Genomic DNA, 15779 nt, shown 5'->3' on the forward strand with positions numbered 1-15779 from the left:
GACAGTCTACCACTCAGCTACATGAAGTGAAAGTTGGCCTACACAGCTCTACTGCTGCTGGGAAGCTGTGATGGGGCAAACATTCCACCTGTAGCAGCGCATGGTAGTCATTGGGTTATTTAGGCTGTGAAATGGTTGGGTTGTGTGACTGAGATAACGGCCTTGAAATTGTCACCTCTCCTCAGCAGCATGTGGTTAGAGAAGGGTTTTAGGTCATTGAAGGCACTTATGGGAAAGGGGTGTGTGGTGGTTCAGAGCACATTTTGGCTTTGAGGAAGGATGTGAGAAGACCTAGATGAGAAGGGAGCAAATTAAGTAAGGGAGCAAATTAGGTAATTAATAGACCCATCTGCATAGAATTTGTTTTACAAATGAAACATTAAAAAAACACACAGCCAATTCTGGATATATTGATAAAGCAATTGATGTTCAGTCATTTATGCGTTTATTCAATAGATATTCATTGTCTGCTGTGTGCTGTGAGCGTTTACAGTGCCAGCATACTGCAGTGAGCAGGCGAGGCCAGGTCCCTGCCCTCATGAACCTTTCTCTGTGAAAGGGAGAGATAATAAACAGGTGTGAATATAGTTATATCAGAGAGTGATAAGGGTTGTCAATAAAACTGAAGACAGATGAGGGGGTCAGGAAGTGAAGGAAGTTCTATTTGAGATAGATTGGGCTGAAGAGGCCTTTTGGATAAGGTGACCTTGAGCAGAGAATTGAAGCAAGTGAAGAGATGGGTCACATAGACAACTAGGCCAAGAGCATGTCAGGCAGAGTGAATAACAAATGCAAAGACTTGGAAGCAGAAATATGCATTTGTGTTTAAGAAAAAGCAAGGAAGCTGTGCTGAAAGGGCAGGGCATAGGGAAGGAGGTCACAGAAGTGGTCGAGGCCAGTTCTATGTGGGGTTTGTGGGCCATGGCAAGAACTTGGCATTTTATTCTAAATTCAGTAGGGAGCCAGTGGAGAATTTTGAGCAGGGCATAACGTGATTTGATTTAATGATCCTTTATGTAAGCAAGTTATCATCCAGAAAGTGCCGTCTTATAAATGATCTTTTGGTTTGCATAGCAAGCCTGATGGGTTGGTTCCATTTTAGGCATGAAGGAAATAATAGAATCCAGCAGGTGCTGGTCTGGCCTTTAAGCCCAGACAGACTCACACTTGAATTCTGAATCTACTCTTTAAGGTTTTGTAACTTTGGGCAAAATGTTTAAATTTAGGATGCTTCTTTAAATTGATTTTTAGAGCGAGAGAAAGGGAGAGGGAGAGAGAGATAGAAATATCAATGAAAGAGCAGCATCAACATCGATTGGCTGCCTTTTGCACACCTCCTGGGGAATGAGCTAGCAACTCAGGCATGTGCCTGATCAGGAATGGGACTGGTAACCTCTTGGTGCATGGGTTGACACTCAACCACTGAGCCACACCAGCCAGGCATTAACTTCTCTTTTCTCATTCTTAAAATGGAGCAATAGTACTAATATTTACCTACATGCCTGTTTTGAGGATCAAATGAGGAAATATTGTGCTGGCGCATGGCCAGGTCCATGCATGGAGCAGTGCTCAATACTTGGTGGCCATTGCTCTTCTTATCAGAGAGGAGAAATAGCAGCTTTAAGACTAGAAATAAGGCCTCCTTATGCCTCCTACACCACCACCCCATACTGCCTGCCATTGAGGAGATGCTGCTCCCCTGGGCGGTGATGGGGAAGGCCTCTGCAGGGACCTGAGGGTTTGGGGGCCTGATCAAAGTGTGAGCTAAGAAGGTGACTCCCACAGTGGCTCTCAGGATACTCTGATTTAGCCTCACAGGGAGATATGATAATGAGATTGTGCTCTCTCCCCAAGTACAGTGCTGTGTGCGCAGCAGGCCTTGGATAAATATTTGTCGAGGATGAGAATCCTTTAAAGTGATTATCATCTCAGTTGAAAGATACTGTCTTATAAATTCCCATTAATTTGAATTCCTTGATTTTATATAATTTCGAATCTGATCTTTATCCTTTGTCTGAAATGAGGAGTTGGAAGTAAGTGACTTAGCTCAGGAGTTTATAAAAAATAAAATATTACCTGATTTAGGCTTATCAGGACATTGTTAATTAATTTGCCTTATTTCATTTTACTTGTTATTCATATGTATCTTCATTTAAAATGTTATTTGTACAGCCATTAAAAGTCATAAAATAATTATTTCCAAAAGATTTGAGTTTTTATTTGTTTTGATAAGATAGTCTAGCCCCTAAAAATTGCAAATGAACTAGATTTAATTACATTATTCGGTTGTACAAATTAGGTTCCAAAATAGTAAGTGCTTGGTCACATAGCTGAAGAGTTGACAGACAGGTAGGTGGTGGGGTGAGGCTTGGAAAAAGTTTTTCTCAGGCTCAGGTAAACAATTCCAGGACAATAAACAGGGAAAGGAGTTGATGCTTAAAAATTAGATGAGTAGGACTTTCTGAATTTCTGGGCTGTTCTCCTTATCCCTTATTATAGCTGTTCCAGTGGGCAATTGCAGTCCTTCTGTACAACCACCTATGCACCACTAATGATGTCTATGATCTCAGAAGCCTTTGGTTCCAGTGGCAAAGATAAAATGGTGATAGATGGGGAGAGAGGTTTGCATGTGGGAGATGGCCAAAGACAGCACTTTTTCAAAGGTTTATGAAAGAGTGGGTTTAAGATGAACTACCTTATGACACAGAAACTTGAACCAGTTGTGACTCACACATCTGTACTGTCTTTGACCTTTTGCCCAGGAGAGGGCAGTAACATGCTAACATTCAAGCTTTTCCAATTGTCCTTAATAGACACTGCAAGAACCAATGTAGAATCAGTCACAGTTGTGCCTCATTTTCACTTCACCTGTTCCTTCGTCCACGTTCACAGCAGGAAGATTTGCCCATCCTTATCATGCATATGACTAAGGTTATTGGCTTTTCTTTGGGAGAACTTTTGGACCGCAGGTGGGAAGCTGTGTGCTAGTTTAGTCATTGTTAGCTTTGCCCAGCCTCAATATGAGAACATATGTAGTCTAAAACAACTGAAAACGGGAGGAGGCATTGGAATATAAAATAATCCTCCATATCTAGCAACACTGAGCTGATCATTCTTGGAGAATGGCTTAGCTTTATCCAAGAGTCACAGAATTAAGAATACGAATCTCTTCCCCACTTAACCCTTTCTAACCCACCTGCTTATGGGTGTAAGTGGGCCAGTGGGTCCCACAGGGGGGCATCAGCATAAATACAATGGTTCATGAAATAAAATATGAGAAATGAAGGAAAACTGTGAGAAAGAGTGGGAAGGCAGGACGAGTGGTGGGAGGTGAGGTTGTTGATGACGTGGTAGATGGTTAGGAGAGAAAGAATCTGTGAATTGGAACCTCACAGGCCATGTAAGCTGCATGGTGAGTCATCTGGCTTCAGTCATCATGTGTGAAGAGTATGGGTATATGAGAGATGGGCATGTGTATGTGTGTGTAAAACAATCACTTGTCACAGAATAACTTATGTAGCAAAGGATATTTCTAGGATATTATGAAATGTGAATTTTATCTCTGCTCCTTCTTTCCACCAAGCCAGGTCACGAGCCATTATTTCCCATTGTTGACTGTGTAATGATTTCCAGCCATAGGGCTTCCCTGGTTTCTCCTGGGAGCTTGCTACACACTCTGTTGAGTTTCAGATTTTTTTTTTTTAATACTCAGCCTACACTTCCCTTTGCTCAATTTCACCCCATTTTCTCCTAGGTATCCCCCTTGTACCATCCTCATCAATCATCTCTTTTCCCAGTTCATCATTTCACCTAGCTTGGAACCTTATCTGTTTCTGTGTGAGTGGGGTAAATGGAAAGGAGGGAAAACACACACACACACACACACACACACACACACACACACACACACACGGGAGGAATGCCTTCCGGCTGTGCTCCATGGAGTTCTGCTCTTCCATGAACCATAAAGCAGTCAGATAAATACATCACAGTGAGTCTGAGTGACGGTGCCACCTCCACGCAGATGCAGTGGGTGTGAGGGGCTCAGGGAGCTGAGAGGTGAACAGAGTGGAACAGCTCTGAAATCGGGCCCTATTGCAAGTGATCTAAGTCTAGATTTCATTTGTGGAACTGTAACTATCGCAGGGGATTAGTGAAAGTTAATGATATGATCTGTGGATTTTAAGCTCTTTCTCCAAAGATTCATATGCTTGCAATGAACATTCTACCGGACATAAGCCTGTGTTCCTGGGTTTTCAGGCTACTGTCATTGCTGCCTCAATGTTGGTGCTAACCCAAAGACACCCTGGACCCTTTCTAATTTTGTATTGTGTGCACCCCATGTGGGGTGGGAATGGTTCTTGGATTAAGAGCAGGTTTTGTGTTTTTTAACTGCCTTGTATCCACAGTGAATTTTTTAAAAAATATATTTTTATTGATTTCAGAGAGGAAGGGAGAGGGAGAGAGATAGAAACATCAATTATGAGAGAGAATTATCAATCGGCTGCCTCCTACATGCCCCCAACTGGGGATCAAGCCCACAACCCGGGCATGTGCCCCTGACTGGAATCAAACCCGGGACCCTTCAGGCCTCAGGCCAATGCTCTATCCACTGAGCCAAACTGGCTAGGGCCACAAGTGAATTTTTAAAAAAATATATATTTTATTGATTTTTTACAGAGAGGAAGAGAGAGGGATAGAGAGTTAGAAACATCGATGAGAGAGAAACATTGATCAGCTGCCTCTTACACACCCCCCACTGGGGATGTGCCCGCAACCAAGGTACATGCCCTTGACCGGAATCAAACCCGGGACCCTTGAGTCTGCAGGCCGACGCTCCATCCACCGAGCCAAACCGGTTTCGGCACAAGTGAATTTTAATAGAAACTACATTTTAGGCAACTAAGCTCTACTGTATATCAATAACTTTGATCACTAGTAATAATCCTACCTAATAAAAGGGAAGTATGCAAATAACCATCACTCCGCTACGCCCATGATTGGGCTGGCGGCAGGCTGGGGGCGGGACTCAGGGTGGCCAATTGGGCTGGCAGGAGGAGCGGGGACTCACGAGTCCCCACCCCCCGTTCCTCCCGCCGGCCCCAAGGGCCGGCACTGTGGGAGGACCAATGGAGCCGGCGGAAGGCGCTGGTGGCAGAACTCCGGGTGGCCGATTGCGTGGTTGCCATCACCAGTTTTCCACCAGCAGCAGTTTTCCTCTGGCCACCTGCTGATCAAGCGCCTCCCGATTGGAGTTCCTCTCAGGGTGGCTGATCGCACTGGCGGGAGGCGCTCCGATCGGCGGGTGGCCAGAGGAAAACTGCTGCTGGCGGAAAACTGGTGCTGGCAGCCAGGTGAAGGAAGGTCTATTGCACGAAACTTCGTGCAACTGGCTTCCAGTCCTATATAATAAAAGGGTAATATGCAAATTGACCAGTGCTATGACATGCACTGACCACCAGGGGGCAGATGCTCAATGCAGGAGCTGCCCCCTGGTGGTCAGTGCGCTCCCACAGGGGGAGTGCTGCTCAGCCAGAAGCCTGGCTAATGGCTGGTGAGCACAGCAGTGGTGGTGGGAGCCTCTCCAGTCTCCACGGCAGCGCTAAGGATGTCTGAATGTGGGGAGTGGGCCTAAGCCATCAGTTAGACATCCCCCGAGGGATCCTGGACTGCGAGAGGGCACAGGCAGGGTTGAAGGACCCCCCCACCCCCTGTCAGTGCACAAATGTTGTGCACTGGGACTCTAGTAATAATAATATTAGTTGGTTATTCAAAGACTATATTCAGAGTAGAGAGGTTGTAGGGAACAGTCCAACTGTTTTGAGGTGGGTTGGGTTTTTATTTTATTCTAATCCTCTACTTCTGTCTTCTCTCTCTCCTGCATGGAGGTGAGTTGGTCTAGTGTGATGGTGATGGCAAAAAGAGGAGAGAAACATTTCATTACCTATATGTAAATCAACCTTATTGAAGTAAAATTTACATAAAATAAAATTCACACATTTTAAGTGTACAGGTGGTCAATTTTTGACAAATATATGCAACCAGGTAGCCACTCTAATCAACATCTATTTCCGTCTCTCCAGAAAGTCCCCTATGCCACTCAGCAGTCCATTTACTCCCCGACTCCTCATCCAAGGCAACCATCAGTCTGATTAGTAATCCCTACAGATTAGTTTTTTCTGTTCTAGAATTTCATCTAAATGGAATCAGATATTATGTAATCAAAATCTACTTTTTTTTTTCTCAGCAAAATATTGTGTCTCTGAGATTTATCCATGTTATTGAACATACTGGTAGTTCCTTTATATTAACTATTGGTATATATATGAGTATACCAAATTTACCTATTCACCTGTTTGTGAACATATGGATTATTTCTACTTTTTGGCTATTATGAATAAAACTGTAAGAACATTCATGGCCAAATCTTGTTATGGGTATGTGCCTAGGATAGCGATTTTCAACTGGTATGCCTCTAGAATTTTTAAAACATGCAGTATGTGAGTATTTAGTCAGAGACACAGACCCTTTTTCTCTTAGATTGCCAAATAAAAAAATGACAACAGCCAACACTACAATAGCTGCCTGGTGTGAATGAATCAAAATTACATCCTTTTTTTTTTGTCAGATTGACAAAAAAATATATATTTTTGATGTGCCACATAATTTTAATAATTAGTTTATGTGTGCCATGGGATGAAAAAGGTTTAAAATTGCTGATCTAGGAGTAAAAATGCTAGTCATATAGTGGCATGGTATAGTTTTTTTTTTTTATTTTCCTTTCCACCTAAATATGTCCTTACATTTAATATGCATTTCATATAAACAGTATATAGTTGGGTTTTGCTTTTTTATCTAGCATGAAAGTCTCTGCCCTTTAATTGAAGGATTAGTATTTTTATATTTAATGTAATTATTGATGTTGAGTTTATGTCTTTTGTCACGTAATTTGGATTTCATTGGTCTCTTCTGCTTTGTTTCTCTATTGCTGCTTTCCAATCTTCTTTAAACTTAATAAAATATTTAGTACTTTCCATTTTATTTCCTCTCTTGACTTTTATGCCTTTGCTTATTATATTTTTTTAGTGGACTAAAATTAAGCATTTTTAATTATGGTAGTTGATTTAGAGTCGTATGTATCTCTTCACACCTTGCCTATAACATTGCATGCCTGTCACTTTCTAGTTTTCACTTCCTGATTTGTTCCATGAATCATAAAGCACTCTGAGGTAAATCCATTACATGCTTCCCACTTCACAATGTAATAACTTCACAGAAACAAAATTTTATTTAACTGCCCACTTTGTCCGTTCCAAGATTGTTGTCCTATTTTTTTTACTTCTATACATTCTATAAGCCTCGCCTTTACTGTGGTAATTATTTGTTAAATAAACAGTGCTATTTTATGTAAATGAGGAGAATGACAACATAATCTTTTATATTTACTAATTTATTTTCCATTTCTCGTGCTCTTCATGTCTCCCGCAGATCTGAGTTGTTTCATCTGCTATTATTTTCCTTCAGCCTGAAGAACATCCTTTCATTTCATTTTAATGTATCTGAAAACATCTCTATTGTAACTTTATTCTTGAAGGATATTTTTGTAATATAATTATGGGTTGACAGTTTCCCCTCTTCCTTATAGTACTTTAGAGCTATGTTCCATTGTCTTCTGGTCGGCAGTCATTTTCTTTAGTTTGGTCTTCGGAAGTTTGATGATGGTGTATCTGTATGTGATTCCCTTTTGGAGTTTGAGCTTCTGCAACTATAAATCAGTGTTTTTCATTATACAGGCACGTGCTGCTTAACAATGGGGATACCTCTGAGCAATGTATTGTTAGGCTATTTTGTCATTGTGTGAATATCTTAAGTGCACTTACACAAACCTAGATGGCAAACTCATTAGTCAACAGAGCCAAATATCAACAGTACAGCAATTGAAATTTCTTTTTAGAGCTGAAAACCGACTTCTGTGTAGGGGCCACGAAGTTTCAATCGCACTGTACGTGCGTGCCCGCACGTGGTGTTTTGTGGAAGAGCCACACTCCAGGGGCCAAAGAGCCGCATGTGGTTTGGGAGCCGCAGCTTGCCGACCACTGGTCTAGCCTATTAAACACCTAGGCCCATGGTCGGCAAACTGCGGCTTGCGAGCCACATGCGGCTCTTTGGCCCTTTGAGTGTGGTTCTTCCACAAAATAACACGGCCTGGGCGAGTCTATTTTGAAGAAGTGGCGTTAGAAGAAGTTTAAGTTTAAAAAATTTGGCTCTCAAAAGAAATTTCAATCATTGTACTGTTGATATTTGGCTCTGTTGACTAATGAGTTTGCCGACCACTGACCTAGGCTATATGGTATCCAGTGTGATCGGCAAACTCATTAGTCAACAGAGCCAAATATTAACAGTACAACGATTGAAATTTCTTTTGAGAGCCAAATTTTTTAAACTTAAACTTCTTCTAATGCCACTTCTTCAAAATAGACTCGCCCAGGCCGTGTTATTTTGTGGAAGAGCCACACTCAAGGGGCCAAAGAGCCGCATGTGACTTGCGAGCCGCAGTTTGCTGACCACGGGTATAGCCTGTTTGATCCTATGCTATAACCTTATACAGCATGTTACTATACAAAACTATATAGGATTAAATCAAGCACAAGAGAAAATGATGCAATCAAGACACATGGTAAACTCAATATGAGGCTGCTGCTAGCCTAATACAGCATATTGTTTTACAGAAAACTTTTTTTTTTAAGTAGAAGGAATGCACTCTAAAATAATTACGAAAGTATAGTATAGTAAATACATAAACCAGCAGCATAGTCATTTATCATTATCAAGTATTATGTACTGTACATAATTGAATGGGCTATACTTTCATATGATTGGTAATGCAGTAGGTTTGTTTACACCAGAATCACCACAAGCACTTTTGTAATGTGTTATTCTTTGATATTACTATGGCTACAACGTCACTAGGCCATGGAATTTTTCAGTTCAATTATAATCTTACTAGAGGCCTGATGCACGAAATTCATGCAAGGGGCTCGGCCCCTGCTGTGTGTAGGTTGCTTCTACCTCGGCCCTCGCCACCGTGGCTTCGTCTGGAAGGTCGTCTGGAAGGACATCTGGTCTAATTAGCATATTACACTTATATTATTATAGATGGGATCACTACTGTATAAGTGGGCCATTATTGACTGAAATGTTATGTGGCACATGACTGTATTTGGAAGTGTTTAGCTATTATTTCTTCAGATATTTTTCTGCTTCAAGCTCATTCCCTTTATTTTTTGAGAATCCAATTATATATATGCTAGATCATTTGATATTATGCCAAATATCAATATGCAGTTCTTTCATTATTATTCAATTCCCCCTCCCCCAACTTCTTTATTTTTGTGCTATGCTTGGACTCTAGATCTCTTTACTGCATCAGGAAATTGTCTCTAGGCAGAGAGCCAGGGTGAAAAAAAGGGAAATAATAAATCAAATCAATGTTATTATTAATCTGTCTTCAAGTTCACCAACTCTCTGCCATCTCCAATCTTCTGTTAAGCTTACACAGTGATTTTTTTTTTTACATTTCAGTTATTGTACTTTTTAGTTCTAGAAATTTCATTTGCGTCTTTTTGTAATTTCTATTTTCCTACTGAGATTCCCTATCTGTGCACTCATTAAGACCGTATTTTCCTTTAATTATTTGAACATATTTTTCTTTATTCCTTTTAACACTTTTATAATAGCTGCTTTTAGATCACAATCTAGATCACATTTTAAATTTTCTTTGTATGTGTGATTCTTTTTCTTTAAAAAAATTTTTGTGTTAATCCTCATCTGAGGATTTTTTTTCCATTGACTTTTTTTTTTTAGAGAGAGTGGAAGGGAGGAATGGAGGGGGAGAAAGAGAGAGAAAGAGAAAAACATCGATGTGAAAGAGACACACCAATTGGTTGCCTCTCCCAATCCTCTTCGGGGATTGAACCTGCAACCCAGGTTCATGCCTTTGACCAGAACCGAACCCTCTACCTTTCGGTGCATGGACCGTTGCTCTAACCACTGGCCAGGGCTGTAAGTAATTCTTTAATTGAATATTGGACACTGTGAATAATATGTTATTCTGGATTATTTTTTTCAAACTCAGTCTCTATATTCTGTCTCCTTGTGGATCTCCTTGGGGTTTGAATTTAGTCTTTATTAGGGTGAGACTAGAGTAATTCTTATTTTAGGGTGTGGTCATTATTGCTAAACAGTGGCATCTGTGGAATCTTCACTTTGGCAGGGCTGGAACTCAAACAACTTCCAGCACATCTCTTTCCCACCAGTACTCAGCTTCTAGTATGTGTGTTTTATTTTCAACCCTGGAGTAGCTACTTAGAAAACGTTGAGTGTCTTACCCTGAGATATTTACCTAGTGCTCAGCCATGGACTCATAGAGGATCTCAAATTGAACTTATGGGGTCCCTCTCTGTACATTTAGCTGTGATACTTCATTCTGCAAATTCCAGCCTTTTTAGTTGCCAAGAATTCTCACCTCTGCCTCCTCAGCATAGTATGACCACTGTGCTGTGCTTAGACTTCAACTCTCTGTACTTTAGACAGGAAATTGTCCCTAGACCAGCAATTTTCAATCTTTTTCATCTCATGGCACACATAAACTAATTTCTAAAATTCTGCAACACACCAAATATATATTTTGTGCTGATCTGACCAAAAAATAAGTATAATTTTGATTCATTCACACCAGATGGGTATTGTGTTGGCTGTTGTCATTTTTAAAATTTGACAATCTAAGGGAAAAGAGGTCAGTGCCCCTGACTAAATAGTCAGGTATTGAATATTTTAAAAATTCTTGCAACACACTGGTTGAAAATCGCTGCTCTAGGCAAAGAGCCAGTGTGATCACAGGCTGGTCTCATGAGTTTCCCTTTTTGCAGGAATTGAAGTCCTATGCTGCTTTTTGTCCATTGCCTGGAAACAGTTGACACATATATTTTCTCCAGTTTTGTACTTGTTTCCAGTAGGAGCACTAGACCAACACCGGGTATTCCATCATCAAAAAGCAGAAACCCTTGTCCGGGCTCGTGGCTCAGTTGGTTGGAGTGTCATCTCATCTACCGAAGGGTTGCTGGATTGATTCCCAGTCAGGGCACATACCTGGCATGTAACAGGATCAATGTCACTATCATATCAATGTTCTCTCTGTTTCTCTCTCTCTCTCTCTCTCTCAAAACCAATACAACATATCCTTGGGTGAGGATGAAAAAAAGCAGAAACCCTAAACTTTTATCTTTAATAACAGCTAGTATTTATTGAATATGTACCTTTTGTAGGCTTTTCTTCTGTTTATTTTATATGCATTATCTCTTTAATTATCTTTATAGTGCCGTGAAATAGGTATCACAGATTTATAAGTGAGAAAACTAAGGTGCTGAGGGTTCATTTACTTGTGGCAAGAAATCTAGCAAGTGTCCGAGTCTAGACTAAAATACAGACAATCTGACTCAATAGTTCATACTTTTAAACCATGTTTTCCCTGTCTTGACAACAGCCAGTGCTTTGGGAATATCTCTCAGTGCCATTGGTACCACATAGACTAGGTTTTCACATTCTAAAGATGAGATGAAGTCCTTCATATATAGAAGTATGATTATTCATATGGGAAACCTAAAAGAAGATGTAGCCATGCCATATTCTGAAGTTGATGTTCCTCAAGTAGTTTTGTGAGTCCTATTTTAGCATAACAATTACTAATGATTGCTTATACTCACAATTTGTATTATACTGGGGCTTATGATTTCTTACTAGCAAACACAAAGCCCTGTCATCTTAGGTAAATGACCTTATTGACCTTTGGTTTCATTCATTCTAAAATGGGAAGTATAATGTCTGTTGTTTCTAACCTTCAGGATTATTAAAAATGAAATACTATATATGAAAACTATATGATCTAACCTTGTTTGTAAGTAATTTTCTGAGAGTAAGAGAGTCAGTGGCATGCAACTTTGAGCAATTTAGTTTTTGTGCACTTTATAATTTGTGGGAAACAATACAAATGAAATCAGTGGCCTGGGGAGATTAAGACAGCACAGAGGAAGAGCATGAGCCAGCATGGAGTGTCAAGGATTTAAGTCTGTGAGAGTCACTGAAATAGGCTGCCGAGAGGAGGCAATGAGTTAACAGACTTTTCCTGAAGTCCCCTGGTGCTCAGCACTGTGCCAGATGCTGTGGAGAATTTGGCAGAAACAGAAGGCAGCGTTTAAACCCTCTTTGGGCATATAGTCTCTTCAAGAGGTAAGACTGGATGATGGTAACAGATATTTCCAGAGAGTCAGCAATTTGAGTAGGTTGGTGACTAGGAGATCTTGAGGGATAAAGGGAAGGTTTGAGGAGGAGATAAATATTCAGTTACCTTTACCAGTCCTGTTCACCTTCAGGCAGGGTGAACCTCATTCTGTCAGTTTAAATCAGTTCCTCTCCCAAGCTGGGCTTTTCTAATGTAGATAGTTCTATACCCACTAGCTGGTAGAATCTGGCACAAGTTGGGTTGCTCCATGCTGGAGTCTGACAAACTAAATAGACTTGGGTCAAGCACCTAGCCTTCCTTCAGCATTTACTGTCCAGTTCTACCATGGGGCTTCTACTTTGCTTTCTTGACTTTTCAATTCTTCTGCAGGGCCAGGAGCCCATTTCTGTACCTTAGCTGATTGGCTAGGTTGATACCATCTCTGCAGAGCTATACTAGGGAATGGACATACAGTTGACCTTTAAACAATATGTGAATTGTTTTCAGTAAATACATATAGTACTATCAATGTATTTTGTCTTCCTTATGTTTTTCTTAATAACATTTTCTTTTCTGTAACTTACTTTATTGCAAGAATACAATATATAATACATACAACATACAAAATACATGTTAATTGTTTACATTATGAGTAAGGTTTTTGGTCAATAGAGGCTATTAGTAGTTAGGTTTCAGGGGAGGAATAAACATTATATGTGGATTTTGAATCATGGGAGTCAGACCCCTAACCCCAACATTGTTCAAGGGTCAACTGTAGTTGCATTTGGGGAGTCAAGGTAGGTGGGGGATGAAATTAGGATGAGTTATAAATGTAAGGATATTTGATGGTGTTATTTTAGATTAGATGCCTAGGGAAATAGTGATTCCATGGATAATTATCTGGAAACAAAGCCAGATTGTTATTAAAGTAACGTGCTGGTCTTGGAGTTCAAGTAGTGACCAGTAAAGGGGATAAATGGCTGTCGCAGTAAATTGATTGGCTACTAAGTGCTTCCCAGGAAGGGAGCCGTCTTTCAGGCTTTACTTAGTGTTTCAGTCAGGATCATGGCAGGAAGAGCATGATATACTCAAAGTGTTTAACTGAAAAGAGTTTGATAAAGGGACCATTCATGGAGGTACAGGAAAAAATATGGGACTCTACATGAATTGATGAGTAACAGTCCAGGGACTATCAATAGTTGAAAGCTGAAATCACACTTTCCTCCCATCCCCTCTCTGCTGAAGGCAGAAGGGAGGGAAATATGTTCAAGGAACCTGATGAGAGCCGTAGCTATAGGAAAGGGGCTGCCTAGCATGTGTGCGTGTGTGCGCACACACACACACACACACACACACACACACACACACACAGCTCCTTTGAGGGCAAATACCACTTTACTATCATCTTGGAGTACCAGCAAACACACATCAATAGTTTTAAATGCAGTCACTTGCTCCTGGATCAGGATAGCACAGAAATTAGGCTTTCATAGCCTAATGCCTGACTACTTTCTACTTCATCCTGATTTTTCCTACTGAATCTAAAGCCAATGTTTCCCAACCCTTTGATTCTTGACTTAGATTTCTCCAGATCTTTCCCAATTATAGAAATCTCCCTAAACTAGTCTTACTCTTTCTGGTAGAAGTTTAGGATAGGCTCCAAGAAAGGCATCTCTACCTTCCCTCCCTCAGGGCATCTCTTCCATGTTCCCAACCACTTTTTGAATGAATAATACCTCTACAATAGGGAGTTTCATTAAAATAAGACACAATGAAAAATAAACAAAGAAGACCTTTGCAGAGATTCATGACTGGAGCTTTCCGTTTTCTTCTCAGTTCAACACACCCCTTCTCTGGAAATCCTGGTCTCAGAGTCCAGGCTTCTCTGGGCCAATCCTTGGCCAGCAGTTCTGCGACCAAGCTCCTTCTTGCACTTCCAGCTATCTCTTTTCACCAGTTTCCTCTTTCTGCTGCTTCTGAACATGCGTGCATCTCCTTCTAAAAACCTCCTGGAAACCTGACCTTGCCTTTTGAGCAGTCATTTTTTCCCTCTACTTGCTCTCACCAACAGACATCTACTTTGGTTGTGCTTATGTCCTCAGTATCTACTTACCTGTTAATTACTTATGATGCAGCCACAACTCCTATCAGTTTATTGAAATGGAATTCACTGTCATTGTTGTCTTCTTCTCCAAGTCTCATTGGCACTATCTTAGTGCTCATTCTCCTCCACCTCTCTGTCTCCATCCTACAGAGAATTAGGCAGTGGTCAACTTGGATGTTAGACATCACCTAGTATCACCTTTCTCCTAGTAAGAACCCTTTGTATGTACTTATAGATGGTCATTCAGCCTCCACTCAAATAATTCCAAGGATGATCAGTACTTGATGAGGTAATAGTAATTGCTTGAATGTTCTTTCTTACATGGAGCCAAAACAGCCTCCTTCCAACTTCTTTATTCATTAATTCTGGTTCTACTCTCTCCCTTTACATATTTATATAATATGTTATTTATTCAATTATATTCAGTTCACTTTAACAAACATTGAGTGCCTGTTGTATACAACAGGCTGTGTGCTTGAAGAAGCATAAATACCAAGATTCCAAAGAGGACTTTTTAGGTTTTTTTTTCAAAAAGAAAAAAGACAAATAAGGAAGCAATGGTTCAAAGTTTGGGTAAGATGATAGGGAGTTACCAGATGAATGTATTTGGTCCCTGAGCTTATGAGCTAGTTTGATTCCTTTTTTATATGGTAATCATTCATCAAACAGACATTTTTAAAAAATAATATATTTTATTGATTTTTTACAAAGAGGAAGGGAGAGGGAGAGAGAGTTAGAAATATCAATCAGCTGCCTCCTGCACACCCCGTACTGGGGATGTTTCTGCAACCAAAGTACATACCCTTGACTGGAATCGAACCCAGGACCCTTGAGTCCACAGGCTTACACTCTATCCACTGAGCCAAACTGGCCAGGGCTCAAACAGACATTTATTACTGCCTACTAAGTGGCATTCTAGGTACCGAGGATATAGCAATGAAGAAAAGAAGCAAAAGCTCTGTTCTGTAGAACTGATTTGCTAGCAGAGAGCATAGATGTTAATCATGTGAAAACATTATATAATTTTAGGAAATGTTGAGTTCCTCAAATAAAATAAAGGGGGTGTGTGCTCAGGGTTCTTTTGGGTAATGTAGTCATGGAAGACCTCTTAGAGGAGGTAACATTTGCATAGATACCTGCCAAACCAAAGGGAGTGGTTCATGAGGGAACCAATAGCAAGGGCAAATGCTTAGCACTTTTGGGTAGTAGCAAGAAGGTCAATGTGACTGGAGTGAAATGAACATAGAAAATTAAAAGTTGAGATTGGAGAGGTAGATAGGGACCAAATAATGTGGAACCTTCTAGGCTACAGTAAGAGGCTTAGATTTTTGTTCTGTGTGATGAAAAGTCATTGGAGGATATGCTCTGATTCATATTTTAATCTAGCTACAACGTGAA

The sequence above is a fragment of the Eptesicus fuscus genome, chromosome 7, assembly GCF_027574615.1.
Source record: "Eptesicus fuscus isolate TK198812 chromosome 7, DD_ASM_mEF_20220401, whole genome shotgun sequence".
In the NCBI taxonomy this organism is placed as follows: Eukaryota; Metazoa; Chordata; class Mammalia; order Chiroptera; family Vespertilionidae; genus Eptesicus; species Eptesicus fuscus.